This window comes from Bufo gargarizans, chromosome 1 (genome assembly GCF_014858855.1).
Source record: "Bufo gargarizans isolate SCDJY-AF-19 chromosome 1, ASM1485885v1, whole genome shotgun sequence".
NCBI classification, from domain to species: domain Eukaryota; kingdom Metazoa; phylum Chordata; class Amphibia; order Anura; family Bufonidae; genus Bufo; species Bufo gargarizans.
The window spans coordinates 580,476,912-580,495,168 of record NC_058080.1 but is presented as its reverse complement, the minus strand read 5'-3'; positions in this window follow the sequence as shown (position 1 = coordinate 580,495,168).

The window sequence follows — 18,257 nt, the reverse complement described above, 5'->3', positions numbered from 1 at the left end:
TTTGTATTATCTTTAACACAGCCAAGACGGATCCGTCTTGAACACCATTGAAAGTCAATGGAGAACGGATCAGTTTTCTATTGTGACAGATTGTGTCATAGAAAACGGATCCGTCCCCATTGACTTACATTGTGTGTCAGAACGGATCAGTTTGGCTCAGTTTTATCAGACGGACACCAAAACGCTGCAAGCAATGTTTTGGTGTCCGCCTGCAAAGCGGAATGGAGACTGAACGGAGGCAAACTGATGCATTCTAAGCGGATCCTTTTGCATTCAGAATGCATTAGGGCAAAACTGATCCGTTTTGGACCGCTTGTGAGAGCCCTGAACGGATCTCACAAACGGAAAGCCAAAACGCCAGTGTGAAAGAAGCCTAAGCAAAAAAATTACAGAGAACAGTTGATTTCTTTATTTAGATATTTTTGTAATTGTTTTTTTTTTTACTTTTATTCAATTCTCAATTATACAATTTATTAGTCTCACAAGGGCACTTCGACATATGATCACAGTCTAATAGGCAAACACAGAAGGCAGGCCTGGGAGCCTTCATTAGACCCCTGGCTGCCATGCACAGACATCAACATCCCATAATCACATTTGTGGCTCTGGGTGACAGATATTGCGGTTGCTATTGACCATAACTAGGCTTGAGCGAATCGAGCCTCGAATCATAGATCCAAAGTCAAGTCAAGTCAAAAAAATTGTGGTTAATGCTGTTAATGTATTAAAATGTATTGGCTCCGTGGAGCCAAACTTGTCTCGCCCAAAGCCGTGAGACAAGTATTTTAAAACATTTTAAAATAGGAATCCAAAGTGGATTTTGGTACTGGCTGGTACCTCGGTACCAAAGCCTACTTCGGATTTTTATTTTAAAATGTTTTTAAATACACAGATAGGAATACCTAATACACTAATTCACCAAAGTCTCACTTCCACGGAGCCAATACATTTTAATGCGGTACGTAAAAAGCATTAACCACAAAGTTTTTGAAAGAATCAACTTCGGATCTATGTTTCAAAGCTCGATTTGCTCAAGCCTAATTATTACCATCTAATTGACTTCAGAGGGAGGGGGAGCCCTAAGGCCCTTAGTGACTGCTCGTTCCCGATAATTGCCCTGTGTAAAAATGCCACCAATCACCTAATGAACAAGCAAAGGCACTTACGCAGTTACCTAAATCAATTATTCTTTTTTTTTTATTGAAGATTTTTTATAAGTTAGAGCCATCAGACAATATGACAAAGTAAACTAGTAATGTGTGGTATTATTTTAAATATAAAGATGATTTTTATCTTCAAACGTGGGGGACCGCAATGGGAACGAGGTTCGCACCGGGGTTCGATAATCTCTATGTGGGGTGGTGGGAGCATGAATATATACACCCCAATAGCAAGCTCCAGGCGGGCCTCGTCCTATGGCGGCGGTTCATAGATGATGTTATTTTTATATGGGAGGGAGGGGAAGCAGCATTAAAGCAATTTTTTAAGGATATAAATAAAAATGAGTGTTATCTGGATTTTACCCCAACCTATAGTAGGGAAGAGATACATTTTTTAGATCTGACCATTTATACGGAAGGAGAAAAAATCTGCACGAAAACCTTCAATAAACCCACAGATTCCAATAGTTTTATCTCCAGAGAGAGTTGTCATTTACCGCAGTGGCTAGAAAATATTCCCAAAAGTCAGTTTTTGCTCATCAAAAGAAATTGCACTACATGGGAGGACTATGAGAAGGAGGCAGAAAAATTGCAGAAAACAATTTGAGCTAAAAGGGTATGATACACAAAAACGTATTCATCAGAAAACTGAAATAGGACAAAAGGATAGACAGCTAGATAGACGGCAATAGAAAATAAAAGAATAATAGATAACAGGTTACCTAAGGGTTTTTTCCTGTGCAAAAAATGTACAGGATGTCAAAAATATAAAACAATTCCAAATACAGAATAGTGATGGTTCATATACACACAACATAAAAGAACACATAACATGCAACACCAGAGGAGTAATATATGTCATTAAATGTCCCTGCAATAAAATATACATCGGCCGCACAAAAAGACAATTGAAAAAGAGAGTGGGAGAACATGTATATAATATCCAATGGAATTTTGAGGGACACCCATTGTCAAGACACTATAAGGATAAACATGGAGGGAAATTTGAGGGATCAACGTTTTGTGGAGTAGAAACAGTAAAAATAGATGCACGAGGAGGAGATTACATTAAAAGTATGTCCAAAGTGGATCTTCAATATGGATACAATGGCTTAAAAAGGTTTAAATGTAGAGATAGAGCTATTTGCGTTTGAATAAGCAGGGGGAGGGGGGGGATATGTGTAAAAGCATTAACTGTTGAGGCAGAGTGTGGCAGAGAAAGTGTTAATGCAATTATGAGAGAACAGGTCTATATAAGAAGGGGTGTAGGTAGTACGAAAGTGATTCTCTGATGAAGAACAACGTTACTGTTCGAAACGCGTTGCATACTTTTTGGTACTCACAGTGATCCTTAGCTCGTACAAGTGATGTCACTAGGTAGCTCTACGTGAACACGAGCACCCGTAAGAACGGAGTCACGCCACCGGCCGGGGCGTGCTCCAACAATTACCGAACCCGAATATATCCTGTAAGAGACATCTGCAACAAGGAATAAAGAGGAAGCCACAGAACATAGATCAATTACAAGGTACTCTTGATTTTAATATTGATTGAAGTGGTTATCCACTTCAATCAATAGGGGGTGAGGAGGGATGGTGACTTTCTCCCTGCAGCTCAGACAGAACAGTGCTGCTGTCTGAGATTGAGTTGTTTAAAAGGACATCCCTGCGTCCGTCCAGGCCCTACGCCGGGTAGAGGACAGGGAGTCTGAAAGCCGGACTGTCCGGCCTAAAACCGGACCTCTGGCCACCCTAGGGGCAGGCTGCCGTGGAGGTTACAGTTGAGGGGACAGTCCGCTATGGAGGTCAGTGTTAAGGGGCAGATGGCTGTAGAGGCCACTGTTAAGGGGACGGGGTGTTGTGGAGGTCACTGTTAAGGAGATGGGGTACTGAGAAGGTCACTGTTAAAGGGGGGCACTGTGGAGGTCACTGTTAAGGGGCGGGATGCTGTTGAGGTCACTGTTAAGGGGGCGGGCTGCTGTGGAGGTCACTAATAAAAGGTCGGCCGCTGTGGAGGTCACTGTTAAAGGGGAGGGAACTGTGAATGTTACTGTTAAGGGGCAGCCCACTGTGGAGGTCACTGTTAAAGGGGCGGGGTACTGTAGATATCACTGTTATAGTGGATACTGTCGATATCTTTTAACGACACACACAAACTTTAAATGAAATAGATTAAATATACCTGTGCGAAGCCAGGTCCTTCTCCTAGTATACAGTACAGACCAAAAGTTTGGACACACCTTCTCATTCAAAGAGTTTTCTTTATTTTCATGACTATGAAAACCATCTCGATTGAGTTCAGGTCCGGTGACTGTGGAGGCCAGGTCATCTGGTGCAGCACCCCATCACTCTCCTTCATGGTCAAATAGCCCTTACACAGCCTGGAGGTGTATTTGGGGTCATTGTTCTGTTGAAAAATAAATGATGGTCCAACTAAAGGCAAACCGGATGGAATAGCATGCCGCTGCAAGATGCTGTGGTAGCCATGCTGGTTCAGTATGCCTTCAATTTTGAATAAATCCCCAACAGTGTCACCAGCAAAGTACCCCCACACCATCACACCTCCTCCTCCATGCTTCACGGTGGGAACCAGGCATGTAGAGTCCATCCGTTCACCTTTTCTGCGTCGCACAAAGACACGGTGGTTGGAACCAAAGTTCTCAAATTTGGACTCATCAGACCAAAGCACAGATTTCCACTGGTCTAATGTCCATTCCTTGTGTTCTTTAGCCCAAACAAGTCTCTTCTGCTTGTTGCCTGTCCTTAGCAGTGGTTTCCTAGCAGATATTCTACCATGAAGGCCTGATTCACACAGTCTCCTCTTAACAGTTGTTCTAGAGATGTGTCTGCTGCTAGAACTCTGTGTGGCATTGACCTGGTCTCTAATCTGAGCTGCTGTTAACCTGCGATCTCTGAGGCTGGTGACTCGGGTGAACTTATCCTCCGCAGCAGAGGTGACTCTTGGTCTTCCTTTCCTGGGGCGGTCCGCATGTGAGCCAGTTTCTTTGTAGCGCTTGATGGTTTTTGTGACTGCACTTGGGGACACTTTCAAAGTTTTCCCAATTTTTCGGACTGACTGACCTTCATTTCTTAAAGTAATGATGGTCACTCGTTTTTCTTTACTTAGCTGCTTTTTTCTTGCCATAATACAAATTCTAACAGTCTATTCAGTAGGACTATCAGCTGTGTATCCACCTGACTTCTCCACAACGCAACTGATGGTCCCAACCCCATTTATTAGGCAAGAAATCCCACTTATTAAATCTGACAGGGCACACCTGTGAAGTGAAAACCATTTCAGATGACTACCTCTTGAAGCTCATCAAGAGAATGCCAAGAGTGTGCAAAGCAGTAATCAAAGCAAAAGGTGGCTCTGAAGAACCTAGAATATGACATATTTTCAGTTGTTTCACACTTCTTTGTTATGTATATAATTCCACATGTGTTAATTCATAGTTTTGATGCCTTCAGTGTGAATCTACAATTTTCATAGTCATGAAAATAAAGAAAACTCTTTGAATGAGAAGATGTGTCCAAACTTTTGGTCTGTACTGTATGTATACAGGGTTGTAGCCCTACTTGCAGCACCCACAAGCAGTGTGCGACAAATACTTTATCTTCATGAATCAATAGAGACAGTCACATAGGACAAATAATCCCTAGGGAATGTCTCGAACTATACCGGGGAAGTGACAGCCAGAGAGAGAGCTAGACACAAAACCTGTCTGACAAAATGTCCCAAGGGATCTACCTACAATAGGGAGAAAAAGAACAGAACAATTTGCAATCAGAAATGACAGAGAAGCAAAAGTCACATTGGGGGACAGCTAAGAGTTTTTCGGGGAGGGCCGTAGGCTCAAAACCCCGCAAACGGCTGGCAGAGCATCTTTGTCGTCCACGTTGAAGGTCCCGTCAGTTGAAGCATGGGAGGGTATCAGGCGCTGAGGTGGAGCAGACGTAGGAGGGAATATGGACCTAACACAACTGGAGATAGCTCAATGTCCTAGAGAAATTGTGGAAGGCCCTCGGCACAGTGGAGAGTGGTGGAAGGTCTTTTGTGTCTGGCAATTAATACAAAAGGATATCCCCAGCAGTATAGAATTCCCCGGTCCCAAAAAAGATCCAGAAGAGGTCTCAGGGTAACGCATTGTGATAGGTGTAATGAGAGAGATCTTGCAGTGACAGTATGGAAGGTCCGTCATAGGATAGTGAGGCTTGTTTTCGGGCCGTAGTTAGGATCTGCTCCTTGATAGAAGTTTAGAAGTGAATCCTACAGATAACATATCTAGATCTGGAACCATAACAATGCACAATGTGGGCATAACTACTGTGAGAGAGCACAGTGTGGGCATAACTACTGTGAGGGAGCTCAATGTGGGCATAACTACTGTGACACAGCACAAGGTGGACATACTTACTATGACAGCACAATGTGGTGATTACTGTGGCAGGGGACAATGTGAACATAACTACTATGAGGGCAATGTGGACATTACTACTTTACTACTATTTTACTATTTTATTTGACATTACTACTGTGAAGGCACACAATGTTGACATTACTACTGTGAAGAGGCACAATGTGGGCATTACTACTGTGAGGGGACACAATGTGGGTATTAGTACTATGAGGAGACACATTGTATATTCTACTGTGAGGAGGCACATTATAGATATTACTACTGCAAGGAGTTACAATGTGGGCATTAGTACTGTGAGGGGGCACCATGTGGGCATTACTGCTGTGAAGGGGCACAATGTGGGCATTAGTACTGTGAGGGGGCACAATGTGTGTATTAGTACTGTGAGGAGGCTCACTATAAATATTACTACTGCGAGGAGTCACAATGTGGGCATTAGTGCTGTAAGGGGGCACCATGTGGACATTACTGTGAGGGGGCACAATGTGGGCATTAGTACTGTGAGGTGGTACTGTGTGGTAGCACTAAAGGAAAAGCAATGCCCTAGATTACCCAGGTATGCATGGGGATGGCTAGTTCTTCCAGTGCTAGCACAGCGCCTCCTCCTGGGGATTTAACAGGTATAATTACCATCACTTGTTTTTGTGGTTATTTTTTCTGCTCTATCACCACAACGTCCTTATTCCGGTTCCAGCGGACATTACGCCTTCACGCCAGCGAAAGCCTGCATGTAGTAGGACCTGTTGCTTTTTTAATTTGTCACAAGGTATATTAGTATAGCCGTGTACCCTATGATAGATCTTATCAGGTGTAATTGGGGGCATTTACAAAGACTTTCTTTTTACACCGATCTTTGTTCCCCTCTGCACCACCAGAGTATTACACAAATCACTGAAAAAATGCACCAAAATGATACGCAACTGACAATACTAGCTAATTCCTCAAGCCGATGTTAGGGCTCTTTCACACTTGCGTTCTTTTCTTCTGGCATAGAGTTCCGTCGTCGGGGCTCTATGCCGGAAGAATCCTGATCAGGATTATCCCAATGCATTCTGAATGGAGTGAAATCCGTTCAGGATGCATCAGGATGTCTTCAGTTCCGGAACGGAACGTTTTTTGGCCGGAGAAAATACCGCAGCATGCTGCGCTTTTTGCTCCGGCCAAAAATCCTGAAGACTTGCTGCAAGGCCGGATCCGGAATTAATGCCCATTGAAAGGCATTGATCCGGATCCGGCCTTAAGCTAAATGTCGTTTTGGCGCATTGCCGGATCCGACGTTTAGCTTTTTCTGAATGGTTACCATGGCTACCGGGACGCTAAAGTCCTGGCAGCCATGGTAAAGTGTAGTGGGGAGCGGGGGAGCAGCATACTTACCGTCCGTGCGGCTCCCGGGGCGCTTCAGAGTAACGTCAGGGCGCCCCAGGCGCATGGATGACGTGATCGCATGGCACGTCATCCATGCGCATGGGGCGCACTGACGTCACTTTGGAGCGCCCCGGGAGCCGCGCGGACTGTAAGTATACCGCTCCCCAGCTCCCCGCTCCTACTATGGCAACCAGGACTTTAATAGCGTCCTGGCTGCCATAGTAACACTGAAAGCATTTTGAAGATCCGTGTGATCAAGTGTGAAAGAGGCCTTAACAGCTGAGAACTTTGCCAATATCTTCCAGTCAGGAACATATCGGAGCCCCTCATTCCACCTGTTTAGTGAGTTTTTACCACCAGAGAATTAGGCTAGTTTATGCGTTAGGCGCACCTCTGGCAGTCTGTGTGCTTGGGGTAAAAACTACTTGGGCCCTTGACTAGAGTAGTTTTTATTCCTCTTTTATGCCTGTTCATGCCTGTTATGCCTGCTCCTAACTAGTTGCAAAAAAGGGGCTTGTGACAATTTTTATGCCTAAAACAGGTGTAAAAATATTTGTAAGGATATTATTAAAAGTTACATTTTAAGCTATTCACCCATAACCCTAAAGGGACTTGGTGGGCTTGAGTGAGTATAGTTATGCATTGAGCGGAGTTAGTGTTAGTTGGAATTAGTATACCCCGCTGATATTGTCCCTTTTTCTGATTTGCTAAGGGTACTAGCGTTATTCTTTTCCGGTATTGAAATCCGGTGAAGGGTCTCAATACCGCAATAGAGCGCATCCGGTTTGTCCTAATGCATTCTGAATGGATGTCTTCTGTTCCGTCCCTTTTATGGTATTTGACCGGAGAAAATACCGCAGCATGCTGCGTTGTTTTTTTTTTTTTACCAACCAAAATCCTGGAACACTATCGCAAATGCCGGATCCGGCATTAATTTCCATTGAAATGTATTAATGCCGGATCCGGTACCTAGTGTTCTGGAAAGTACCGCATCGACGGATCCGGTTTTCCTGTCTGCGCATGCGCAGTGCTTTCTAGATGTGAAAAGATATATATAGCAGATCCGTTATTCTGGATAATACCCGAAAGATGGATCCGGTATCTCAATGCAAAAGTCTAACTGATCCGGAAAAAATAGATATCCGTTTGCATACGGATTTCCGGATTCTTTTAACACAAGTGTGAAAGTACCCTTAAATTGGGAAGTAAATGAGGGTTGGGGAGCCGTACTGAATCCTAGCCCCGGGTGCAGGAAAGCCTAGCTACACCTCTGTACACTGCCTTCCTGCTGCCTGCACCTAAACTTTCTAATTCAGTTGAGACATCAGCATTTGAGGTACTTGGACTTGTATTTCGGTGACAAGCATATTCTGAGAAAAACAATAAGCCAGGAAGCGTTTGTCAGTGAACCTTGAACTGCCCTTTGTCCCACTTATCCATTAATATTCACTTTTATCCATGTAAATGCAATTGACCCACCTGCTTCTAAAACAAACAGCAGATGTGGAGAACTTCGGATCCATAGCAAGAAACGCTCGGACAGCAAAACAGTATACTAAGGGTGGCCAACAGCTATTGTTTTCTATGGGGAGAGGTGAACTGCGGCATGCCTAATATGAACTTGGGGCTGAGCTGCAGTAGCCTGGAATGCCCCCTACACAGTGGACTCTGGTTCCAGCTCCCTCATCTGTGTGTTCTTCCGGCGCTGGACGACTGCTGAAAACAGCTGATCAATGGCGGTGCTGGGTCTTGGGCTCCACTGATCTGATATTCATGATCTATCCTGAAGAGAAATGAGCAGGGGCGGACTGGGAACTTAAAGTGGCCCTGGAAAAAACCTAAAAGGGGCCCCATGTTGTAGGCATGTCCAAATCGACGGACGGCAGGGCAACACCTCAGCTGATATACCTTCAGCGCGATTCCCAATGTAAGTCCGAAACGTTGTTGCTACACGTCTACACTTTATTTATTCGGCTGTATTGATGAAATAAAAATAACTTACTTCACTGCAAATAGTATGCTGTCTGAAACTCGTGTATCAACAGAAGTAGGCAGGGCCAGATATACCGCAGTGCAGCACAAAATACTGCCTCAGCAGAACCATATACCGCAGTGCAGCACAAAATACTGCCTCAGCAGAACCATATACCACAGTGCAGCACAAAATACTGCCTCAGCAGAACCATATACCACAGTGCAGCACAAAATACTGCCTCAGCAGAACCATATACCGCAGTGCAGCACAAAATACTGCCTCAGCAGAACCAAATACCACAGTGCAGCACAAAATACTGCCTCAGCAGAACCATATACCAGAGTGCAGCACAAAATACTACCTCAGCATAACCATCTACCACAGTGCAGCACAAAATACTGCCTCAGCAGAACCATATACCACAGTGCAGCACAAAATACTGACTCAGGAGAACTATATACCACAGTGCAGCACAAAATACTGCCTCAGCAGAACCATATACCGCAGTGCAGCACAAAATACTGCCTCAGCAGAACCATATACCATAGTGCAGCACAAAATACTGCCTCAGCAGAACCATATACCACAGTGCAGCACTAAATACTGCCTCAGCAGAACCATATACCACAGTGCAGCACAAAATACTACCTCAGCATAACCATCTACCACAGTGCAGCACAAAATACTGCCTCAGCAGAACCATATACCACAGTGCAGCACAAAATACTGACTCAGGAGAACTATATACCACAGTGCAGCACAAAATACTGCCTCAGCAGAACCATATACCGCAGTGCAGCACAAAATACTGCCTCAGCAGAACCATATACCATAGTGCAGCACAAAATACTGCCTCAGCATAACCATATACCGCAGTGCAGCACAAAATACTGCCTCAGCATAACCATATACCGCAGTGCAGCACAAAATACTGCCTCAGCAGAACCATATACCGCAGTGCAGCACAAAATACTGCCTCAGCAGAACCATATACCACAGTGCAGCACAAAATACTGCCTCAGCAGAACCATATACCACAGTGCAGCACTAAATACTGCCTCAGCAGAACCATATACCACAGTGCAGCACAAAATACTGCCTCAGCATAACCATATACCACAGTGCAGCACAAAATACTGCCTCAGCAGAACCATATACCGCAGTGCAGCACAAAATACTGCCTCAGCAGAACCATATACCACAGTGCAGCACAAAATACTGCCTCAGCAGAACTATATACCACAGTGCAGCACAAAATACTGCCTCAGCAGAACCATATACCAGAGTGCAGCACAAAATACTACCTCAGCATAACCATCTACCACAGTGCAGCACAAAATACTGCCTCAGCAGAACCATATACCATAGTGCAGCACAAAATACTGCCTCAGCATAACCATATACCGCAGTGCAGCACAAAATACTCCCTCAGCATAACCATATACCGCAGTGCAGCACAAAATACTGCCTCAGCAGAACCATATACCACAGTGCAGCACAAAATACTGCCTCAGCAGAACCATATACCACAGTGCAGCACAAAATACTGCCTCAGCAGAACCATATACCAGAGTGCAGCACAAAATACTGCCTCAGCAGAACCATATACAAGAGTGCAGCACAAAATACTACCTCAGCATAACCATCTACCACAGTGCAGCACAAAATACTGCCTCAGCAGAACCATATACCATAGTGCAGCACAAAATACTGCCTCAGCATAACCATATACCGCAGTGCAGCACAAAATACTCCCTCAGCATAACCATATACCGCAGTGCAGCACAAAATACTGCCTCAGCAGAACCATATACCGCAGTGCAGCACAAAATACTGCCTCAGCAGAACCATATACCACAGTGCAGCACAAAATACTGCCTCAGCAGAACCATATACCAGAGTGCAGCACAAAATACTACCTCAGCATAACCATCTACCACAGTGCAGCACAAAATACTGCCTCAGCAGAACCATATACCATAGTGCAGCACAAAATACTGCCTCAGCATAACCATATACCACAGTGCAGCACAAAATACTGCCTCAGCAGAACCATATACCGCAGTGCAGCACAAAATACTGCCTCAGCAGAACCATATACCACAGTGCAGCACAAAATACTGCCTCAGGAGAACCATATACCACAGTGCAGCACAAAATACTGCCTCAGCATAACCATATACCACAGTGCAGCACAAAATACTGCCTCAGCAGAACCATATACCACAGTGCAGCACAAAATACTGACTCAGGAGAACTATATACCACAGTGCAGCACAAAATACTGCCTCAGCAGAACCATATACCACAGTGCAGCACAAAATACTGCCTCAGCAGAACCATATACCACAGTGCAGCACTAAATACTGCCTCAGCAGAACCATATACCACAGTGCAGCACAAAATACTGCCTCAGCATAACCATATACCACAGTGCAGCACTAAATACTGCCTCAGCAGAACCATATACCACAGTGCAGCACAAAATACTGCCTCAGCAGAACCATATACCACAGTGCAGCACTAAATACTGCCTCAGCAGAACCATATACCACAGTGCAGCACAAAATACTGCCTCAGCATAACCATATACCACAGTGCAGCACAAAATACTGCCTTAGCAGAACCATATACCGCAGTGCAGCACAAAATACTGCCTCAGCATAACCATATACCGCAGTGCAGCACAAAATACTCCCTCAGCATAACCATATACCACAGTGCAGCACAAAATATTGCCTCAGCATAACCATATACCACAGTGCAGCACAAAATACCAAAATACTGCCTCAGCAGAACCATATACCACAGTTCAGCACAAAATACTGCCTCAGCAGAACCATATACCACAGTGCAGCACAAAATACTGCCTCAGCAGAACCATATACCACAGTGCAGCACAAAATACTGCCTCAGCAGAACCATATACCACAGTGCAGCACAAAATATTGCCTCAGCAGAACCATATACCACAGTGCAGCACAAAATACTGCCTCAGCATAACCATATACCACAGTGCAGCACAAAATACTGCCTCAGCAGAACCATATACCGCAGTGCAGCACAAAATACTACCTCAGCAGAACCATATACCACAGTGCAGCACAAAATACCGCAGTGCAGCACAAAATACTTTTTCTAACCTGTCATTCACCTACCTAAGTGCCCAAGGGGACGTTGCTACATACAGGGTGCCCTGCTGCAGCCATCTCCGTCTGGTGCCCAGCGCCGCCTTCCCACTAGAAATCGCCGCCCTCCGTTTCTATAGAGCCGCCTTCCTCACCTCAGCACCGCCTCCCTCACCTCAGCACCGCCTCCGAAATCGTCCTCTCCCTCAGCCAGATCCCGCACGTGCCCACTAGGTATAACCTGATGCACCTGTGCGGACTCCTGGCAGCGGCCTCATTGAGCGAAATGCGCATGCGCCGTTAGGCGCACTTCGGTCAAACCTGCCTTGACCGCCCTATTGCAGCCATCCTCTCACAGCCGCACAGGATATGGCTGAGGGAGCGGACGATTTCGGAGGCAGTGCTGAGGTGAGGGAGGCGGCGCTGAGGTGAGGAAGGCGGCTCTATAGAAAAGGGAGGGAGGAGCGGGGCACCATACGGAGATGGCTGCAGCCGGGCACCAAACCCAAACCCTTTAACTAGATCCAAGACGCTACCAGAATCCCTTAAATAAGAGGGTATCAGTAGGACATACTTTTGAAGAAAGTAGTCCACATAGTCACCTAATCTGCTTGTAAGGGAATTGATCACGGACACAATGGGTCTGCCAGGGGGATTGGTCAGACTCTTGTGTATTTTGGGTAAGAAATATATCACCGCTGTGACCGGGAACTTGTTATTCAAATAATCAAACTCTTTCTTATTAATAATCTCATTTTTGAAACCTCTGGTCAGAAACTGGTTAAGTTTTAATTTAAACTCAACTGTTGGGTTATTTTTTAAAACCTGGTATGTTTCTCCATTTGACAGCAACCTGAGCATTTCTGCCTCATAATTCTCTACATCCATACAACCGTCCCCCCCCTCCCTTATCCGCCCCGGTTTTCTAACAATCTTGTGGTTGTCATCCAAACTTTTTAGGGAATTTCTCTGTTCCAGTGTCAGGTTCTGCCTCCTTGGTTTGGTGCTTATTGCTTCTATTTCCTTTAATACCCCTTTTCTAAAAGCTTCTACACACTCGTTATCTTTATTTTTTTTGAAAGAACGTGGATTTCTCTTTCAGGTGTGTATGCACAGTCCTTCCATCTTCCTCACTATTCCTCAAAGGGGCTTGATTAGTCAGACAGTATTTCGCAATGTTCAATTTTCGTACAAACTTTTGCACATCCAGAAAGGTCTCAAATTTGTTAATCCTCAAAGTGGGTGCAAACGTGAGGCCTTTCCCCAAAACCTCTTTTTCAGGATCTGACAAAATATGTGAACTCAAGTTGAAAATCCCCATTAGGTCCCCCTGCTTTTTTTGTGGTTTTGGCTGGTGCTTCCTCCCCCCTCGTTTTCTTCTACATGGCTTCTCTTTAGTGGGGTTGCCTGTCTTTCTATCTCGGTCCTCTGTACCCCCTTTACTCCCTGATGGGGAAAATTGTGAGCATCTGTGATCACACTTCTCAGCATCTCAGAAGGTCCCCTCCCCTCCTCAGATTGCTCACTACGTGGCATGGGCTTCCCGGAGTCTCCTCTCTCATAATTCCTGTAATTATACGTGTTTGAGAAGTTCCTTCCACCATAATAATTATTCTGCCTAGGGGGATAATAGCCCCCTTGCTGTGCAGGGTGGTAATTTCAATTAATATAATTATTCCTATAATTATGCGGTCTATACTGTCCGTGATAATCATGATTCTGGTGTGTTCTAAACCAAGGTTTAAATCTCTGCATACCATAGTTTCTCCCTGATCATAATTAAACCCCTCTGTTCTCTCTTTGTGACTGCTATAGTTGTTTCTATTATAATTCACATTTGTCTGCATATACCTTTGATTTCCTGTGCTATATCCCTGCGTTGGTAAACCCATAACCTTATCTGCCGATTCTATCTTGGTGGTTTTCTGTTCCTCCTTATTCTTTCATTTGTATACTTAATTTTTTTGGTAATCACCACATGTTTTAAAATACTTTTTCTGTTTTTTACTGGTGCCATCTTTTTCTATTTTCATTAAACCACTTTATATGGTTTCAGCTGTTGTTGAAGCAAATCTATATTGGTTTTAATCATCTGCAATTTATTTTTCTGCATACAAATAATAAACCTCATGGCCCTAAAGCCACAGTTGTTCATTAGTTTCTCCCATTCCCCCAAATCATTGGGGTTTTCGGAGTTCAGCGGCAATTGCCATCTCAAACCCTCTGGAATTTTTGCTTCACAGAGGTATTTCTCGAGGGATGCGATATCCCAAGTGAGCAATCTGATAACGGGGAGGGGAGGCGACCTTCTGAGATGCTGAGAAGTGTGATCACAGATGCTCAACATTTTCCCCATCAGGGAGTAAAGGGGGTACAGAGGACCGAGATAGAAAGACAGGCAACACCACTAAAGGGAAGCCATGTAGAGGAAAACGAGGGGGGAGGAAGCACCAGCCCAAACCCCCCAAAAAGCAGGGGGACCTAATGGGGATTTTCAATTTGAGTTCATATATTCTGTCAGATCCTGAAAAAGAGGTTTTGGGGAAAGGCCTCAAGTTTGCACCCACTTTGAGGATTAACAAATTTGAGGCCTTTCTGGATGTGCAAAAGTTTGTACGAAAATTGAACATTGCGAAATACTGTCTGACTAATCAAGCCCCTTTGAGGAATAGTGAGGAAGATGGAAGGACTGTGCATACACACCTGAAAGAGAAGTCCGTGTTCTTTCCAAAAATAAAGATAACGAGTGTGTAGAAGCTTTTAAAAGAGGGGTATTAAAAGAAATGGAAGCAATAAGCACCAAACCAAGGAGGCAGAACCTGACACTGGAACAGAGAAATGCCCTAAAAAGTTTGGATGACAACCACAAGATTGTTATAAAACCGGGGCGGATAAGGGAGGGGGGGGGGGGGTTGTCATGGATGTAGGATTCAGGAACATATCAGGAACATAAGAAAAGGACTTGAGACGCATAGTGTCTCAATGCACTTCAAAACCACGCATCGGAAAAATCCTAGCGGCTGGTTATTTTTTGGGGTCGAGCTGGTTAAACCACATTGGCGTGGAGGGAATTCCATCATGCAGATCAATAGGAGGGAGGTTGAATGGATCTATAGGATGGGTACACTACAACCTAAAGGGATGAATTTTGAGTTCGACCTTAAACCCTGTCTTAACAGAAAGAAAGTTCTGTACCGCAGTATCCACTAGAGCCGTTCGAGGACCTTCGGTAGAGGGACTGGGAATGGCTCAGGGAGATCTTGTGGGATATGACGTATTCTGAAATCTGTGAATGAAAGTAGGCGGTCCTAAGGTGTGCAATTCACCATTGGTTGGAATATAGGCCACGTGGGGAGGGTGGTCATTTCTGAATGGGAGAACACTATGGAGCGTTTTGGATATGGATTCAGTGTGTATCGTGTATTCTGGAACTTGAAGGAGGATGTTTATGCGATGTTTGTATATTTCATGATTTTATATTTATAGGATATATATTTTATTTAGGGTTTTATACATTTATTATGGGTGTATGTATACTTTTGTAATGAAATTGTAGAAATTTGTGGCTCCACTAATGAATAGGTGCACTGCCCCACAGCACTCCCTGTTGCTGATAGAGTGAAGGAAAAGATTGAATTTGGGCGTCACTCAATATCAAGCAACCATAGACAAGTTGGATTGTATCAGATAAATTTATATATAAATAATATATATATATAAATAAAACCTAAACTAAAGCTCTGTGGCACTGAAAGTGTCATATATACAGACGTGGACAAAATTGTTGGTACCCTTTGGTCAATGAAAGAAAAAGTCACAATGGTCACAGAAATAACTTTAATCTGACAAAAGTAATAATAAATTAAAATTCTATAAATGTTAACCAATGAAAGTCAGACATTGTTTTTCAACCATGCTTCAACAGAATTATGTAAAAAAATAAACTCATGAAACAGGCATGGACAAAAATGATGGTACCCCTAACTTAATATTTTGTTGCGCAACCTTTTGAGGCAATCACTGCAATCAAACGCTTCCTGTAACTGTCAATGAGACATCTGCACCTCTCAGCAGGTATTTTGGCCCACTCCTCATGAGCAAACTGCTCCAGTTGTGTCCGGTTTGAAGGGTGCCTTTTCCAGACTGCATGTTTCAGCTCCTTCCAAAGATGCTCAATAGGATTGAGGTCAGGGCTCATAGAAGGCCACTTTAGAATACTCCAATTTTTTTCCTCTTAGCCATTCTTGGGTGTTTTTAGCGGTGTGTTTTGGGTCATTGTCCTGTTGCAAGACCCATGACCTGCGACTGAGACCAAGCTTTCTGACACTGGCTAGTACATTTCTCTCTAGAATTCCTTGATAGTCTTGAGATTTCATTGTTCCCTGCACAGATTCAAGACACCCTGTGCCAGACGCAGCAAAGCAGCCCCAGAACATAACAGAGCCTCCTCCATGTTTCACAGTAGGGACAGTGTTCTTTTCTTGATATGCTTCATTTTTTCGTCTGTGAACATACAGCTGATGTGCCTTGGCAAAAACTTCGATTTTTGTCTCATCTGTCCACAGGACATTCTCCCAGAAGCTTTGTGGCTTGTCAACATGTAGTTTGGCATATTCCAGTCTTGCTTTTTTATGATTCGTTTTCAACAATGGTGTCCTCCTTGGTCGTCTCCCATGTAGTCCACTTTGGCTCAAACAACGACGGATGGTGCGATCTGACACTGATGTTCCTTGAGCATGAAGTTCACCTTGAATCTCTTTAGAAGTCTTTCTAGGCTCTTTTGTTACCATTCGGATTATCCGTCTCTTAGATTTGTCATCAATTTTCCTCCTGCGGCCACGTCCAGGGAGGTTGGCTACAGTCCCATGGATCTTAAACTTATGAATAATATGTGCAACTGTACTCACAGGAACATCTAGTTGCTTGGAGATGGTCTTATAGCCTTTACCTTTAACATGCTTGTCTATAATTTTCTTTCTGATCTCTTGAGACAGCTCTTTCCTTTGCTTCCTCTGGTCCATGTCGAGTGTGGTACACACCATATCACCAAACAACACAGTGATTACCTGGAGCCATATATATAGGCCCAATGGCTGATTACAAGGTTGTAGACACCTGTGATGCTAATTAGTGGACACACCTTGAATTAACATGTCCCTTTGGTCACATTATGTTCTGTGTTTTCTAGGGGTACCATCATTTTTGTCCATGCCTGTTTCATGAGTTTATTTTTTTACATAATTCTGTTGAAGCATGGTTGAAAAACAATGTCTGACTTTCATTGGTTAACATTTATAGAATTTTAATTTATTATTACTTTTGTCAGATTAAAGTTATTTCTGTGACCATTGTGACTTTTTCTTTCATTGACCAAAGGGTACCAACAATTTTGTCCACGTCTGTATAGTGAAATATATCAGTGGGTGGCCCCAAAAAACACTGCAGTCCAGAGACACTAGAACTTGTAAATTTATAAATTACACCGCTCATAAGAAAGTCATTAACATCCACAAATACTGTACTTTGTACAAGGTACTTTACCGCTCCTATTCTCGGTCCGCTTGTACACCAGATATCAAGTGCAGTGCTCCTGTTGTGAGCTTCCAGGACCTGTCGGTAAAGTCTATGGGCCAGATTTATTATTAGCTCAGGTCAGAATAATGGAGTGAAAAAGTCCCAAAAAAAAAAGTCCCAAACGCTAAAACTGCGCACAAATTTGCAACTTTTTTCTGCTCTGCACTATGCTCGCCAGTTTTCTGAAAGTGGGCGTGTTTTCTTATGTAAATGAATCTCTAGACAGATTTACTATTGGGACTATTTAAAAAGTCGCAAAAAAGTCGCAGAAAAGTCGCAATTTCACTCCAGTGAGGACCATGCTTATCTTATAAGACTTTTTAATAGAACATACCACTTTTTCATAAAAACGTGCAACTTATTCGTAAAGATGTGCGACTTTTGTAAAGCTGCTTACTGGCGGATAAACTGCTACCGTCAAACCACATTTATTACAGTCTTAAAGGGCCAATCATAAATCTGACTTGTCTAAAACTGACTTTAGCCATATGTGAAAGTGGAGTGAGCTGTCAGTCATGATAAATCTGGCCCTATGTATGAGGTTCCCCACGCTCCTGGATATGGTTGCTTGATATTGAGTGACGCCCAATTCAATCATACTTTTGTAATGAGCCTCATTGGCTATGATGTTTTTA